At 41.4% G+C, this 13708-nt stretch overlaps 1 protein-coding gene across 1 annotated transcript in view; it reads right to left on the bottom strand.

The window, feature by feature from the left end:
* OXR1 (oxidation resistance 1) overlaps positions 1–13327 on the bottom strand; it is a 472825-nt gene extending 459498 nt beyond the window's left edge. Inside the window, 1 exon segment of the mRNA XM_039522142.1 lies at positions 13184–13327. The gene's annotated coding sequence lies outside the window, so the exon portion shown is untranslated.
* Between the last annotated feature and the right edge of the window lie 381 nt (positions 13328–13708).

Genomic DNA, 13708 nt, shown 5'->3' with positions numbered 1-13708 from the left:
CCACTTAAAAGCAAAAAACAAAAATTAAAAAATGATACACGTCTGAGGCAAGGTAGAAGGCAAGCTCTTGAAGGAACAGTGAGAGCAGGTTTTTTTAATTAGTAGTTTGGGATTTTTATCCCTTCCTCAAATTAAGAAAAATATGCTGCTGGGACGCTTTAATTAATTAGAAAATTAAGGCATTAGAAGTAATTGGATACTAGCAGAAGAAACTATTCCTACAAGAACAGTTTGTGTTGAACCCACACTGTATGATATGAATACTGGATACTGGAGCAGTTTTCTCATGCATACAAAATACACAAAGGTTGATTTTGAAACATTATTTACCTTCAAAGTCCAAAAAAAGGAAGTGAAAAATAAAGAGATAATGGATTTTGTTAACTGCCAAATGAAGTAAGTTCAGAAACAAAAGCCTAAAGACTTCCCGTTCATAATAAGCAACATTTTGAAAGTAGCATATACAGCAGAAAGGACAAAATAGCATCCAAGGAATCAGCAAGGAATCTAGGCCAAGGCAATCTTTGGGGTTGACCTCGAGAAACAATGAGAAATTAAGAACACCAATTAATTCACTGAAGATGAATGAAGTTGAAAAAGCACCTGAAATGTCAGACAGGACTCAAGATATGACATATAATCGAATATATCATGGAATACTCTGAAAGAACACCACACTATCAAAAAGGTCACTATTTATTTTACAACAGGTCAAATTCAGTCCTAGTATAAAATAAATGAGAGAAATTAAACTTTAGTACAGAATTAAACGAGTCACCATTATAGAGAGACAGTGGAAATAACATGCATGGTTAAGATCCTCACTTTGCCAAAAGGTAAGACAGTAAGAAAAAATAGACAACATGGGGAAAGAGAGACTTGAGTAAGGACTGCAAGATTCCACCTCAGGTACATGCATTTAAGGTTCAGAATTAGAGGATTTAAGCATAAGAACATAAGAAAGGCCGTACCGGGTCAGACCAAAGGTCCATCTAGCCCAGTATCTGTCTACCGACAGTGGCCAATGCCAGGTGCCCCAGAGGGAGTGAACCTAACAGGCAATGATCAAGTGATCTCTCTCCTGCCATCCATCTCCATCCTCTGACGAACAGAGGCTAGGGACACCATTCTTAACCATCCTGGCTAATAGCCATTTATGGACTTAGCCACCATGAATTTATCCAGTCCCCTTTTAAACATTGTTATAGTCCTAGCCTTTACAACCTCCTCAGGTAAGGAGTTCCACAAATTGACTGTGCGCTGCGTGAAGAAGAACTTCATTTTATTTGTTTTAAACCTGCTGCCTATTAATTTCATTTGGTGACCCCTAGTTCTTGTATTATGGGAATAAGTAAATAACTTTTCCTTATCCACTTTCTCAACATCACTCATGATTTTATATACCTCTATCATATCCCCCCTTAGTCTTCTCTTTTCCAAGCTGAAGAGTCCTAGCCTCTTTAATCTTTCCTCGTATGGGACCCTCTCTAAACCCCTAATCATTTTAGTTGCCCTTTTCTGAACCTTTTCTAGTGCTAGAATATCTTTTTTGAGGTGAGGAGACCACATCTGTACACAGTATTCGAGATGTGGGCGTACCATGGATTTATATAAGGGCAATAATATATTCTGTCTTATTCTCTATCCCCTTTTTAATGATTCCTAACATCCTGTTTGCTTTTTTGACCGCCTCTGCACACTGCGTGGACATCTTCAGAGAACTATCCACGATGACTCCAAGATCTTTTTCCTGACTCGTTGTAGCTAAATTAGCCCCCATCATGTTATATGTATTTTTTCCAACGTGCATTACTTTACATTTATCCACATTAAATTTCATTTGCCATTTTGTTGCCCAATCACTTAGTTTTGTGAGATCTTTTTGAAGTTCTTCACAATCTGCTTTGGTCTTAACTATCTTGAGTAGTTTAGTATCATCTGCAAACTTAGCCACCTCACTGTTTACCCCTTTCTCCAGATCATTTATGAATAAATTGAATAGGATTGGTCCGAGGACTGACCCTTGGGGAACACCACTAGTTACCCGTCTCCATTCTGAGAATTTACCATTAATTCCTATCCTTTGTTCCCTGTCCTTTAACCCGTTCTCAATCCATGAAAGGACCTTCCCTTTTATCCCTAAAGAGGTGAAATCCTGGCCCCAATGAAATTAACAAATTTCCCATTGGCTTCATTAGGGCCAAGGTTCCATCCAACATAACCAAACATCAGATTTTCTCTGTTTTAGTTGTACTGAAGTTACTAGAACAACTGCCTCAGACAAAGAAGTCAAAAACATGAATTAAAAAGCTGCTGAAAGTTTAGTACATGGAATCAAGCAGTTAACACAGTAGCTGAGAGCATTCTGTAGATGTTTGATTGCACTTTTACTCCTGGGGGAATTCTGCACCACTGCGCAATGCAGAATTTTATAGAAATTAACATTGTGCACATAGAATCTCCTTTCCATGACAGAAATGTACTGCAGTGTTTCTGGCCGCCACTAGGGGCTGCTGGACCTGGCAGAGCCCAGCTCACACATAAAAGACACTGCCAGGAGAAGGGAGAGGAAGCTGGAGGGTTCCTGGCAGCTGCAGTTCCCAGCACGCCCTGAAGTAAGTAACGAGACGGTGGCACACAGGAAACTCCATGCAAACCTGGGACCAAACATCAGGCTGTTTCTTCCTCTGGATCCCTGGGCTCTGGGGGGAGGAGGGAGGCAGGTGTCTGAGCTGGGGGGCCACAACTGGGCTCTGGGGGAGAGAGGAGGCAGGTATCTGGACTCGGGGGGGGCGGGAGGGCATGTGGGTATCTGGGCAAGGGGGGAGGCGTGACTGGGCTGGGTGGGAGAGGGTGTGGATATCTAGGAGGGGGGGCCCACAGCTGGGCTCAGGGGGCAGAGAGTACAGGTATCTGGGCCGGGGGGGGGCATGACTGGGCTCGGGGGGGGGTTGAGTGTATTAGGTGGGGGGCACCATGTCTGGGCTTTGGGGCGGGGAGGGGGTTGTGGGTGTCTGGCTGCCCAGCTGGGCTGTGGGGAGAGGGGGCAGAGAAACAGGGACTGGGTTGTTAACTCTACTCCTGGGGGAATTTGTGACAGGTATTTTGAAATAAATTACCAAAATAATTGAAACTGGTGTGATTATGTAGTGCTATTTCGACAAATAAAATTTGCAGAATTTTAAAATATTGTGCGCAGAATTTAATTTTTTGGTGCAGAATGCCCCCAGGAGTACAGTTACTTTGCTATATTACAACAGTACTACTTATGTTGTTCTAATGAAGGATCAAACATTTTCATTATACATTACAAAATACCTTACCTTGACATGCAGAACAATGAACTTCTATCAAAATATCTAGAGTCTTTCTTTATGTTGGCTGATACTGTCATTCAGTGCCCAAGAACTATAACTGAAATCCAGGCAAAACCAGAAAATCTTTTGTTGGCTTTGTTTTCTCCCACATTTCTGGAATTTAAAATGATGCCAAGTGAAAAGTATTTTCGTTGTAACATTTAGGACAAAAGATAGAGGATTTATTTCAAGTGTGTCTGAAAATTGTCAGTGGTACTAGTGATGAAATTCATGTTTCCCAAGAGGAGACTAGATGAAGTTATGTTAGCTAAACACTGAGGAAATTACAATAAATTGTTTTGCACAACTGACAGAGGTGCGCCACTGGATAAAGGGATGCTTTCTGCTGAAGCATCTGACATTGGCTCACAAGCAGGTTGCATGAATCCATTGAGAGTCAACCTACTTTACAATGGTCAGATGTCTCTTTTGACAGATGCATAGCCAACTAAGTGCCTCATCACTCTTGCTTTCTGTAGTCAGCTAATGTTGACTATGAGGGCAGAAAGTTTGGTTGGTATTTATTCTTTTATATCAAGCACACATATGGAAACATTATTTTACACAGTGGTGATATAACTGTATCAAATATTTTTGTTTGTAAAATACAGAAACATGGGCCAACATTTACAAACTTGGGAGCGTAAGATCAGATAAGTATCAGAAGGGTAGCCATGTTAGTCTGGATCCGTAAAAAGCGACAAAGAGTTCTGTGGCACCTTACAGACTAAGAGACGTATTGGAGCATGAGTTTTCGTGGGAGATTAGACACTAGATCCATATTTATGCACCTTCATTTTATTTAAAATTTCAAAGGGACTAAGCACCTAGAACTCCCATTCACTTCAGTTAAAATGGTGGATGCTCAGAACCTCTACAATTCAGGCCTCTTGATTAGGTGCCCAAGTGTGAATTTAGCTGCTTAATTTTAGTGGCCAAGTCTGAAAATTATTGGTCTTGGTAGATTTTCAGTCACACCTAAGCAAGTCAGAAGATTTTCTTAAAGCCTCATCTCCTAGAGTCATGTTAAGTTAGAATCAGATTTCATTTAAAAGAAGAAGTGCCTAGATCTTGTGATTGCAAAATGAGCCCTAAAGGCACAAAAATACAGAAAGCAAAGAACAACATATTTATTATTTTCAAAATCTCATTATCTTTAAGCCAATCTTATGATTTTGGGGGGCCTGACTCATGAGTTTTGAAGGGCTGGGGTTGACAATACTGTGAAAGTAGAAGAGGAAATGGAATGTTTTATAGGCTGGAGTTTGTTAAATAAATGTGTTATGAAGTGAGGGCATAAAAGATGCTGACAGAGAGCAAGTGGAGGAAGGACAGAGAGAGAGAGAGAGTTAGAGAGACACTAAGTCAGGAAAATGACCAACATGGTGAGTCATTCAGGTCTAGGAGGGATTCAAAAAATCACATCTGAATATGTTTTGATAATATTCTAAATAAAAAAGGTCCAAGTGAAAAGTACAGTGTGTAAAATTGTAAATTTTCAGAGCTATTGAGTTAATAAACCCCCACATGGGACATTTGAACCGGTGAGACCAGAGGATCAAATCAGTTCTAATTATGCCTCTGTTAACATCACCATTTACATGGTTTTTCTAATGAAAACAATCAGAATTTCTTGACACTGCTTCACTTCATTGACAAAAAAGAGTAAGGAAGAATGAGAATTTATGTATATTTTCGTTGCACGTTTCTCCATAAGTAGGGCACTATTAAAATAAAAGTTGTATCTGATATCAAAACAACTAGGTCTCCACACAAAAAATTGAAGAAAATGTTAATGCTCAAAGCAATATCCCATATTTTCCCATCAAGTTCAGTCCTGTACAAATAACAATACTGCTTGCACTTAAGTCATTATTAGGACATAATGCTTCAACCACCTTTAAGACATCTAAGCAAGCAGCATGGCACTATAATTCAATCAATCATATTTTCTCACCTCTTCTGAAGCCCTTTTCTGATTAAATAGCTTATTCAAGCATAAATTTTGGAATATGAAAAGTCTTTTCTTTTACTGTCCTCTTGGTACCAGAGACTGAAAGCTCAGCACACTATTGCTGGCAGCATAGCCAGTTTGACTCTCTCTGCTGAGAATGATCACTTTATGGGGTAGTTCCTTGCATCTCTGGAAGCACAAGCAGATGAGGTGGTCCAATACTGGCTACCTCTAGATCTCATTAACTGAGCAGGGGACAGAAAACCACAAAGCCTCCTTACTGACAGAACAACACTATGTGGAAGTTCAAAGACAGGCCTACATGCCTCATTCTGAAGCTTAGCAGGGATCTTTTTTTAGCTGATAAGGGCTTATCTTATAACCCTTCTTAGCTGTGATCCCTGCACATGACCTAGAGAAAAACAACAGCCAAAAAAAAGAAAAAGGTACATACAGTACTTAGTAAACATAGATAACCCAAATACACTCCTATCTATATACTCTTACCTAAATCCAACACAGTTTACCTGTATTTCTTAAATATCTAACAGGGCTCCGCTGTTACTGTTTGGGTTTTTTGCATCTTGTTAATATGCCCCCATCTCTCTCTGTTCAAGTAAAGCAGATATGATTTAATAATTATGTCACGTGTATTTTTTTTAACCCAGATGCAGCGGTACCACAGTCTGGGTGTACACTTAAGATCACTTAGACCTCTCTGCCTTTCTGGTTGGACCCACATACCAGCTTGTTAATTATCATCTGCTAAAAATGGGATACATTGATTTTATTATTGTGAGAGAGCTCAAAAACACCACAAAATTGGAACACTAACATTGGAAAACTGAGAACAATGACATACTTGTATTATTTTCCACTGTTTACCACAAATTAGTCACACAATTCAAGGTCAAGGCTTTCATTTTACATTCATTTATTCACACTGGACAATCATTACTGCTATGATCTCATAGGCAACTTCCTCTCTCAATTACACCAGGGCAACCTCAGCTGTTATCAATAGGACTACAGTGGTGCAACAGAGGAAGATTTGGCCCATATTTATATATTTCACATATACTTTGCATAAATGCCTACGCTGATGATGATGATAATGAAGAAAGAATTTAAGGAATTGAGGATTGTTACTATCTCAGTAACATTTACTCCTGGGGGGGATTCTGTGCCATTGCAGAATTCATATGGCCCACATTTTAGTCCGGGGGGGATTCTGTAGGACTGCACACCTGCAGCAGAAAACACTTCCCGCCCCCATTTCCTGCTTTTCCCTGCATGATTGGATGATTTAGTTGGGGATTGGTCCTGCTTTAAGCAGGGGGGTGGACTAGATGACCTCCTGAAGTCCCTTCCAACCCTGATATTCTAACGGCATTTTCGGCTGTATAAGTAAGGGTATTGTCAGCAGATCGAGGGACGTGATCATTCCCCTCTATTCGACATTGGTGAGGCTGGTGAGACATCTGGAGTACTGTGTCCAGTTTTGGGCCCCACACTACAAGAAGGATGTGGAAATATTGGAAAGAGTCCAGCGGAGAGCAACAAAAATGATTGGGGGCTGGAGCACATGACTTATGAGAAAAGGCTGAGGGAACTGGGATTGTTTAGTCTGCAGAAGAGAAGAATGAGGAGGGATTTGATAGCTGCTTTCAACTACCTGAAAGGGAGTTCCAAAGAGGATGGATCTAGACTGTTCTCAGTGGTAACTGATGACAGAACAAGGAGTAACGGTCTCAAGTTGCAGTGGGGGAGGTTTAGGTTGGATATTAGGAAAAACTTTTTCACTAGGAGGGTGGTGAAGCACTGAAATGGGTTACCTAGGGAGGTGGTGGACTCTCCTTCCTTAGAGGTTTTTAAGGTCAGGCTTGACAAAGCCCTGGTTGGGATGATTTAGTTGGGGATTGGTCCTGCTTTGAGCAAGGGGTCGGACTAGATGACCTCCTGAGGTCTAGACCAATCAGGATATTCTATGATACTAGGGCAGCCACAGGGAGGAGCGTCAGGGAAGTGACCACTTGTGCAGTTTTTTGGGGGGGACTGCTCCCCAAACAGACGTGAGGCACAGGGGGCACATGGGGTTATGTGCCATTGCCCCCCTCCTTCCTTTCTGCAAATGCAGAGTTGCCCAGCTGGAAGGCTGCCTCTTGTCTGGGGCTCCCCCGACTTTGCAGCTGAATGCAGCCTCCTGGGTCCTAGTGCCAATTGTGCTCCCCTTCTGTATTCTGGGAGGCTTCCTATTTTCTGTGGAACAGGGAGTTCCCGCAGTGGGGCTGGGTAATCTGAGATGGGGGAAATGAGGGGTGGAGGGGAAGAGGCAATGGGGAAGGAAAAGGGTGGAATAGGGGCAGGGAGAGGGGAATGTCAGAGGGAGGTGAGGTGGATGGACAAGGGGCGGAAGCGGGATCCCGGCCTGCGGCATCCCGGCGGCGGTGGCAGCTGGGGCTCCCCCATTAAGCAGGCCCATTGAACCCTCACCCTGACAAGCCCTACCCCGCTACACCTGGACCCCTCTGACAAGCCCACAAACACACCCAGACCCCCACCCCACCAAGCCCCACTTCCCCAGCACCCGGACCCTCTCCCGCCAAGCCCCTGCACACAAAACTGCCCAAAAGCCCCTGTGCATCCAGATTTCCCACTGAAGTACCTGCATCCAGATTGCCCCACACAGAAACCTCTCACCACACTTGGACCATGCTGGGCTAAGACTGCCTCCCCACATCTGGTGCACCTGACACAGAGTGGCAGGGCCCTGGGGTCTTTTGGGGGCAGGCCCAGCCCTTGCACTGTGTCAGGTGCAGCCTCACTGTCGAGTCCCTGTACTGAGGGAGGTGGGGGCTTCAGGGTGATCTCCTACCTCAATGTACCCAGTGGCCTGTGTGCCCCACTGCCATGCTGGAGCCACATTTATTTATTGACAAATAAAATTTGCAGAATTTTAAGATATTGTGTGCATAATTTATAGGCACATAATTCTCTCAGGAGTAAACATTAAATAAACTACACTTTCATATTACAAATTATACAACTTGGTATTATATGAAATGTGTAAGAATTAACATTGAGGAAAAAATGATGAGTAATTATATACAAAAATCCATTGCCTACTCATTTGTCACTTTTATTCACATCACTCATTATTTACATCAACATGACCTCAACAATATCCATTTAATACTAAAACTGAACTGAAATGTTTCTAGTGTTTCCTTCCAAAACAAATAGGATTTCAGTAAGTACTAACTTGGGTTAAAGGGCATTAAGGTTTTTGCTATTTGTCTGTAATCTTTTTACATGTCTGGTAGGCATAGTATAACAACTTGAAATTTACCAAAATAGAGGAAAAACAACAACACCTGTGTTATGTAAGAATTTATTTTACATAGGTTATTTTTTTAACCAGACAACAAGAGCAAAACAAAGGATTAATTTTTTTCCCTATTCTCTCATTTAAACTATTACAGAAGTGCATTGTACTACAGAACAAACATGTCGTTCCTTGTATCTTCTCATTAAACTTCACCAGCACTGAAGCAAATAGCCTTGGATTCTGTGCACCATTTACAGTGGATAGGTTTTAATGGTTTGGCACATGTAAAAATCCGTAGCAGTCAGCAATGCAGCAGCTGTGTCAGGAAAGGTTTCAGGTACATAGGGCCACGTTAGCAACTAATGAAGCAGTGGACAGCTTATACATTTTGTTCAATTAAATCCACAGAGCCACTCCATTTGCTTCTCCTCTGACAAAGAAATTGTTGAGATTCTTTACAAGTAGTTCAGAGCTGTTTTAGTTGAATTCTGCTTTAAACTGACCCTCCAGTTACACAGGGAAGGAGCCTGTGGTATTCTCTTATAGCACATTGGCAATTCCATTTTACAGCAAACTTTAAAAAACAAAAATTGTTCTGAATTAAGAATGAAGCCACTGAGGTAGGTGTCACTTTCTCCCTCCCCTGGACTCAAAAAAAAGTTTCTTGGAAATAGATAAGTCTACACAAAACATTTCAGCTTTGTTCTGACCACAAATACTGGTTTCACATCATGCACCCCTCTGTAGAGTTGCCAGTTCTGTTGTCTGCTGTTACAATTGGGTCTGAACAAGAACTCACACTTTGATCCCCTGATGCATGTTGTGGAGAGGAGTCCAAGTTTTGGTACAAATCCAGGTGTGAATTTCAAGATTAAGGCCTCCCTATAACAGACCAAATGAGCCTCAAATCTGAACTCTTCTGGTTTCAAAATCTGGACTCATGCTCAGATCTAACTTTTGCACTTTGAGCCCATCTCTAGCTCTTTCTACCGAGTTGTCCAAAGACAGTAAAATGGCAGCATTTAATTGTGAGATGACTGACCTGTAGTAATTAAAATTAAAATGTTTAAAACATTGAAATTTATTGCCAGCATTTGTAACTAAACTTTTGCATTGCTGTTAATGTTTTAAGTGTAGAAATTTCTGCTAACCTCAACATGGTCTTTAATATTGCTTTAGGAAGACTTTTGTATGGACACACAAATTTGCATGGGCAAGTAATATATTTTTATAGGCAAATAGGCACCTACATGTACAAAAGTAGCAACTGATTGTGAATGCAAATGCAGACAAACGTTCCTATAAATGTGGTAGTTGGGCATGCAACTAGTGGATTATACAGTGATGGACACACAAAATTAAGGGCCTTTTCTTGAAACCTTTTTTTCCCCCTACAATACTAATGGGAACAAGACAGCAACACAGATAGTAAAAAGAGTGTTTAATCAAAGTACTCTGAAAAGTGTTTAAAACTTTTTAAAGTACTATCTAAATCCTGTTAATATAAAGCATGACTGTAGGCTAAAAAAGATGAAGTCAGTGAAGTAATATATTTTACTGGACCAACTTTCAAGCTTACTCTATATAAGCTCGAAAGCTTGTCTCTCTCACTAACAGAAGTCGGTCCAATAAAACATATTACCTCACCCACTTTGTCTCTAATATCCTGAGACCACTGCATACAAACTGATAGAAAGGTTTTCATGTGTTTTGATGACAGTACACAAGGACATACAGTAAGGAGGTAACAAGAGCTGTCATTCAAGTTAATCCATTCAGTACACGACTAGTGTAAATAAATATTCCCTTCCCTTTGTTAATGCTAAGGCTGGAAGAAATAATCATTAAAAAAAAAACAGATTTTTGCTAAACTAATGCTTTTCAGTTAAATTAAAATGGCATGGATATTTTTGAGAGGCAAAAGGACAAAAAAAAGCTAGTGGTTTAAAATTCCCACCGCCAAGATCTCCAAAAGAAACGTAAGTAACTTAATCCTGGCATGGAAACTGAATGCTCTGTGCACTGAAATGTGTTTCGTTCTAATGTGTAAGCATTTTGGTGCACAATGTCAGGTATAAGCATCTGGAAAACTACAAGCCACTTACACCATCTTTTAGTGTTTTATACCATCCTAGTGTTAAGATCTTTAAATTCCAGTTGACTAGCATGATTTAGATTAATTTGCATGTTTTAAAAAATAACTTCTGATGACTACAAGTGTACAGCAGAGTACTTCGGTAACAGCATGCAAACAGGAGTAGGAAAAATAAAGAACAGACTACAAAAAAATGTAGAGTGGCTTTTTTAAATACTCAATTGCTATACCTTAGCCCAAGTTCTTGTTTTCACTGATTAACCAGAGGATCTCAAAAAGGACAAAACACATCAAAATTCTAACAATCTGTACAACATATATGAAGAGATGCACAGAAAAGTAACCAAACCTGTGTACAAAAAAACCCATCTGATTTGCTGCAGAAAACATTAGCCCATTTGATTCTGTCTGGCAGTTTTCTAAAACATGCTCTGCCTAGTGAAATAAGCAAGGATCATTAATTCATTCTAAAGATCATTTGAATATGCATTCTTATCAAGGGGACAAATTGTATAAAACACAAAGCTTCACAAAAATCAAGTTATGGGGGAAGGGAAGGGAAAATTTGAAGAGAAAAAGTTGCTTGACAAAACCTGCAGTTCCAAACAGATGAAGCTTCACATATTTGTACCAGTTAAGGGATAATCTAAATTAAACCAAGTGAGACAGAAAAAAAATAAATTGTGCTATTCCTCCTCCTGATGAATTCATTCAGAAAGGCTGCAGAAGAGACTGTCCCTTTCCTGGTAACAAGTTGTAATGTCACTAAGAGTGAATTGAGACATTACTTAGATAATTGGGTAGGAAGAGCAGGTAGCACACAATACCTTGGCAATTAGCAGTGATGAGAAAGGACTTGAGAATAGATGACATTTGTACTTTGAACAGGGGATCTTCCCCATGATTCCTGAATTGGGAGACTCCTCCCATCAAAGTTAATAGCCACATTCCCCTCAAAGCCTCGGATTGTGCAGACTTCCTTTTTGGCTGAAGAAGGCTGACTATGACTCCTTTCAGAGTCCATCAGTGCTCTCCCAAATTACCTCAGAAGCTTCAATTATATAAAGTCAGAGTTGCTTTCTCCCCTGGGAAATTCATTTCTACAACACTCATCACCACAGAATCCGAGTGCCTCTGCCTGCAGCATTCAAACATGCTTGAAAATTTGAACCTGCCAACAGTGAATGAATGGAATTGGATATTGTTGCATACAGATTACATTTGTCTATGTTATGAGATACTTTTATGAATTAAAGTATTTTTATAAAGAGCTTAGACAGTCCTTGGCAAACACAGGTTGGAGAAGCTTTGAGAAAGATGTCTTACTATGTTTACAACATATTCCACACATGCTGTACTTCTGCTGTTCAGCCAGTACCTAGCCTTTAGTGCCACAGACAAAGTGGTCTGTCACTGATTTAAAAAATAAAATTCACATAGGGCCAAATTTTGCTCAAAATCCAACACTGACTTTGGGTCAGAAGTAAGAGGTGGTATGTGGATGCATTGGCTCAGCGCAGACTATGGAAACCCCTGTGAGTCCAAGTCCCTCTATGGTTCCCTACTTGCGCTGGAGGTGGGAGGGTAATCCTCTACTGGCCAAGAGCAAAATTACTTGCTTCTCAGTGCTGGCTCAGCAAAGGCTCCACCTATTCCCCACACTGTTTGTGCACTCTCCACCCACTTACTCAAGGGGAGGAGCAGTGGCCACAAGGAATCCACTCTCTCCCTGCACTGACACTGCTGGGAGCCCCTTACCTTTAAAGGCAATAAGCTCAGAGTACAAATTGTGACTCATGGGTACTGGCTTGTGATGGGTGCTCTGTGCACTAACAAAGCCCCCAGGAAAATTTTTCCCAGTGCTCTCTGGTCCCTGTTTTTACTCTGTTTCCACGCCTGTAATGGTCCAACACACAAAAATTACGTTTAAAAGAAAGTTAAGGTTGCAAATCAAGCACTGAAATTAGCGAATGCCAGATTTAAGATTTCACAAGAAATCTTAATTCATCCTCTCCCCCCCTTCATGTATATGCATTATGCTACAGTCTTTAGTTAAATGTTCACATACTTCCCCCACCCCCAAAAGAACACTGCCTCATTCAGGGCACAGGATAAATAGTTCTTCACAAACTACAATTAATTTCTTTTCACCACACTCTGTGAGGTGAGGGGGATGGTACTGTCCCCATTTCACAGCCAGGGAATGGAGGCACAGAGGAAATTAAGGTCAAGTGTCCACAGGCAACCTTCCTTCTCCCATTTCCTAACCTTTGAGAGCTTCACTTTGCAAACCTTAACATATTTGTGGGTGTAATTCCCCTATGTTTATTTTTTAAACAGGTAACTGTAAGAAGAGAAATCCTACCATGTATGACCATCCTGACCCTTATTTGGTTCATCAGCAGGGGTGGAACACAGAACTCCCTCTGCTACTTGATTTAAGAGATTACCTGATAGAAGCAGCAAGTTGCCATGTTCTGTCTGGACCAGCATTAGCAGAGGATGACACACACAGTTTGCCAAAGGGCTTCACAGATACTTGGTGACAGCAGAGGAATGGTGAGACTCAGGAATCTTGGGTTCCACTCCAGGCTCTGGAAAGAAGCGTGTCAGGGGAGGAGGGGGGAGAAACAGACTCTCTGCTCTTCTCCCCCCCAGCATGTCCCTGTACTATTCCTGTCCCATGTCTCCCACATCCAAATCCTCATCTCAGTTCCAGTCTCCTTACCATTATCCCAGTATCCCCCTCGAGGCTCCTTGCCCAGCTAGTCCCAGTCTCTCTTCATCTGACCTCAGTTTCCCCACCACTCCATCCCAGTTTCCCCACTTAGCTCCCAGTTTCTGTGCCCACCAATCCTGGTATCCCCTCACCACCCAGCTTCCAATCCACTCCCTCAAGTCTAGCATTTATTCCCTCTATGTTTCAGTCAGGTTGCTTCCTTCGCCATGCAGCCTGGGTGCCTGCTAGGGCCAGG

The sequence above is a fragment of the Mauremys reevesii genome, linkage group 2, assembly GCF_016161935.1.
Source record: "Mauremys reevesii isolate NIE-2019 linkage group 2, ASM1616193v1, whole genome shotgun sequence".
Lineage (NCBI taxonomy): Eukaryota > Metazoa > Chordata > Testudines > Geoemydidae > Mauremys > Mauremys reevesii.
The sequence above is the reverse complement of the archived record's forward strand: the minus strand, read 5'-3'. Positions and strand labels throughout refer to the sequence as shown.